The sequence below is a fragment of the Arachis ipaensis genome, chromosome B10, assembly GCF_000816755.2.
Source record: "Arachis ipaensis cultivar K30076 chromosome B10, Araip1.1, whole genome shotgun sequence".
In the NCBI taxonomy this organism is placed as follows: domain Eukaryota; kingdom Viridiplantae; phylum Streptophyta; class Magnoliopsida; order Fabales; family Fabaceae; genus Arachis; species Arachis ipaensis.
In genome coordinates, this window is record NC_029794.2 from 15,607,716 (window position 1) to 15,612,528 (window position 4,813).

Below are 4,813 nucleotides of genomic sequence, written 5' to 3' on the forward strand. Positions count from 1 at the left end.
ACTGTGATATTAATAATTGGTTTAGTGTGAAGTAATGTAATAACTTCCCAAAAAATAGCAAGTGTTGACCAGTCTCCAAAATAAGGATAGAGTGTATACAAAAGGAAGTAATAAACAAAACTCTAAAAGTTTAAAAAGTAAAGATTGCAGGAACATATTAAAATGACAGAGGTTCACATAAGAAATACAAGACTAAGCTTCAAAGATCTCCTTCAAGCGAGTAACTTCAATTTGGTGAGTGGTTTGGAAGTTCCTGGCTTCTTTTACAGCTTTATGTGAGGAAAGCATCTTCTCTTCAAGTGACTGTAAAGATGCATTGCTATTGTCAAGCATGCTGCTTGCTTTAGTAAATTGACCCTCATTTTTTATCAAAGCAGCATCCAACCTATTTTTTGCTTCTCTCTTGACAGTCAGCTGTTATTCCAAGTATCAAATCTCCTCAGATAACTTACAAGCCCGACTTTTAGCTTTTGCAATATGGGTAGCCAGGGTAGTTTTGGAAATCTCAAAAGAGGACGTGTCTTGTTTCAACTTAGAAAGAGCTTCAGTTGATTGTTGATATGATGAGATAGCTGCTTGAGAATCCGAAAATTTGGCATAAAGTTTCTCATAAACTTTTCGCAAACGAGCCAACAAAGGATCAATAGTCTCAGGATGTGGTGTAGTTGAAAAAGTTTGCAGAATATCAGAAAGTTGAGCCTTAAACTGCGGATCGGTAGCAAGTTTTAAAACAGGTTTGGATAGAATGACACTGAGTTGTTGGCTCAATGGAAGCAGGATGGAATTGTCAACAATCTTGATTGTGGGAGGTGTAGTATGGGGCTGCTCTGTTGTAAGGTGACTTTGAATGGTGGAACAAGATTTAACTATGGCCTTCTGTCTATCCATGCTACATGCATATGCTTCATTTAGACTTTCTAAATCAACCAATAAATCATTCACCACATTAGGGGTCTGAGCATGAATGGAAGTGATTGGTATTTGTTTTTCTGACCGCTCACTTGGAGGGATTTCAGAATTTTGAAGCTAAACAAAAATACAAAAGAAAGTGTTAACATAAAAAAAAAAGGAGATACAAGAAAGATATACTAATAATCAGGCTAAATGACATGTTATACCTTATTGGCATTGGCTTTAGGTGTAGGCTTGTTAGATGTGGCACCCATCAGATTTTCAGTGCTAGGCACAATCAAAGAAATGGTAGGAGCCACAGTGACCTAAAGTAAGAAGTGAAATGAGGACAAAGGTAATTAACGAGATTAAAAAAATCAGCATGAGAGATATCATCATCATGTAAGTTCTTTAAGATAATGCTATTTTAATATGGAAGATGTGAAAATATGTAAAAATACCTGAGAAGCAAGTTGACCACTGGGGCTAAGAGCATCGACACCATCTTCCGAAGAGAACTTACTCATTGATTTATCACTAGACGAGGTGTTCTCATTTTCCCCTTCATTGTGCTGAGAGATTACCGGTCCATCAAGATTGTCATTGGATGTATTTGATGTGTCATCCCTATCATCACTATTTGAAGATGTTGACACTTCAATTGGTTCAAGACTTCTTTTTACCCGACAGCTTGAGTAATTAAAATTGAATTTCTTTTTTTCTACAAGCCTACCAGAAGACTTTCTCAAAGGAGGATTGGCAGCAAGTTGGGTAGTTATTTTCTTTGTAACAAAATAATAATAAAATAATTAAAACAGGTGCCATTGTGATATTCTTAGAAGGCATTATGCATGAAGGAAATAACATTAATAACAACAACACAGAGAGGAATATAATTTTTGAAATCAAAATGAGCAAATGATTTAGTTGTCATTACCTTTTTTTATGATTGATGCTCTCCTCACTTGTTGCATTAAAAGAACAGTGGTCATCCTTTGACAACAGTTACTAAAAGCCACTTTAATGAAAGAGTAATAGGTCTTCCACCAAGAGAAAAATGAATATGTGGTCAAATGGCAAGATTTAAAAGGGAATAGGTGGAATTTATTTCAACGCGAAGCATTATCCTTCTGAATGTGCAACAGATCTTCTAATGAAGTAGCTTTGACATGCAAAGATTGTGACTCTTGAAGATGGTAAGGAGACGGAATGGCCTGAGCTAACTCAAATTGTCTAAAAACGGCGTTTGGCATGTAAACCGCTGTTCTTGGGTCATCTTCACCTGGGAATCCAGTATAAAGTAATTGGAGAGTCAAGAACTGCGACCAAATAGTGATACTTTTCTTCTATTAATCCTAGTTGGGGTAAGAGATTGCGTCAACCATTCTGGACCGGTTTGACAATTAGCAAAAGAAGTCATATTAATGTTGTGGTCTTTCTCTGGCAAGTAGTAGAAAGCACGGAAGAAGTATTTCATCTTGTCATATGAGGCCATTAAATTGTCAGGAAAAACTAAGTTGAGCAGACAGTGACCTACAATAACAGAATCTGTAGGACCTTTTTGGGTCAAACGTGGTTGTAGTTTAGATTCAAACATAGTGGACAACCACAATTGAAAAAACCAAACAGGATCGTCAACATTAGTGATCCTTTTCTTCTCCCTCATAAGGTCTGTGATCCATCTAGAGTAAGATATAGTCGAGCTAGGAACAATTTGGCTAAACACAGCCTCTTACCTTCGGCTAACATAATGGCCAATGGGAGATAAGTGACTTCGACTTGAATACTCCGGACACAGAAAATAACGCCGCTCAACCAATAGAGAAGGAAGGCTATATGCTCATTATCAGAAACAGGTTCTCCATCTTGACCTTTGTTATTAAAAATGAAGCTCTGGTAGGTGGTGGAAGAGATATCAGTGGCATACGCTACCCCTGTGGTTGACTGAGTAGTAGTTAAAATTTCCTCTCTCAAGGGAGGTAGGCCAGTTATCGCAACTACATCCAGAAGAGTATGAGTAATCAAGCCGTATGGGGTGTGAAAAGTATGTGAAGTCTCATCCCAGAAATACAATGCACCTCATATTAGTCCTGAATTAACAGTGTAAGAGTTTTTACTAAGCTGAATTAGGTCATATATCCCAATCTCTTTCCACAGGGTCATTTTTTCAGTTTCAACCCTACCTAACCAAGCATGGTAACCTTCAATGTTAGTCTTTGGGGGATTTCTGAATAGCTTGTTGTTGGAGTCGAAGTATCCAATGGGCATTGCGTCTTGAAAAGCAACGGGTTGACAGATGAAGAAGGATGACTTGTTGACAGATGGTGGCTTAAGGTTGCTATAAGAGTATAGATTGAAGAAAATCTAAGTATGGGATGTCAAGATTGTCAACAATCAACAAACAAGATGTAAAGGTAGAAAATAATGCATGAAAAATTAATAAAAATTGAGCTTATATGGGTTTAATTTGGGTTAAGCAGTAAGTAAGAATTTAACACGAAACAAGACTTAATACTGCTTGCCAACACTCATGAATATAAAAAAAGAATTCATAAATGAAACATATGAAAATTCATTATCTACTATGTTGGTTATTGCTAAAAGTAAGGAGAATGTGGATATAATCTAAGTAAGATAGAAGCATATAATATAAGTCTGCATCCCTTTGTTTCTATTGCATTTGTGTAACGTGCTTCAGAACATTGCCCGAAAGCTTAGAATTGCATTCTTCATTAAGAAATCCAATGGCAAAAATGATGCAAAAGCTAAATTATTCTCAATAAGTATGACCACAAGATAGCAATTGTTTCTACTTACATTGAAAAAAGTCTAGTTAAATTAAAATATATCATATTAGTGAAGGGATCAAAACAAGCTCACTTATTGTTAGAAAGAAACCGGCAAGTATATACACAAAGAAGTCTGGTAAAGCATCTCCTTTAGCAAAGCCTCGAGGATTAGAAGACAGTCAAACCAGCGGGAAGCAAATTGAAAAAAATTCAAAATCTTGATCCTCAACACGTCATGAAACAGATTCTGGGCAGCACACAATTTTCAATTAGAGAACATCAGAGTATATTTGTAGATATAATAATATATTACCAAAAAAAATAAAAAAGGGACGAAATTTCGACATGTTTGTGCCAAAAAAAATGAACTATCCCTTCTATCCTTTTTTTTTGGAGCAAAATGGACAGAAATATATTATATATATTTTTCTTTTTTCCTAACTCTTCTTTCATACGTGAAAATAGAAAAAAGACAGCAACATAGCAGAATTGAAGAATGGGGTTCAACAGTCAATCATAATTTGAGTCAAAGAATGTAAAACAAAAGGAGAATGCTCTTCAGAGTAAGATTCTAGTACTCATAGTCATGAATAACATAAGGGATATTTTGCATGCCATTTTTGGGATTAGGGTTCCTCTGAATCAACAATGAAAAAGAGAAAGATAAAAATGGAGCTGGCAATGAAATACTACCTGAAATATCAGAAGATCTAGATACAGTTGAATCCTCGTGAATGGAAGAAGACCACCGTAGTAGATGAAATTTAGGAGAATGGGAGGCACTGAGTTGAAGAAGAATCCTTTAGCATTCAAACACTATCATATTCTCTCTCTCACAAGTATTACAAGAAGATAAGAGTACTGAGCTATTTTACTTTTTGTTTAGCCAAAATTTAAATAAATAAATAAAATAACAAAGAAAAGAGAAAGAGTACGAGTACTCTTATGTGCTTTTTAAGTGACATTTTAAAATATCATTCTTGTCAACACGTATTGTTATTATTTATATATATACATTTTAAAAATTTTAAAAATATATAATAAATAAAAAATAACTAAATAAATAAATATACGTTTGTATATACTCCTTTTATTATTATAAAAAGAAAAATTCTTTTCACTTTCAATCATTA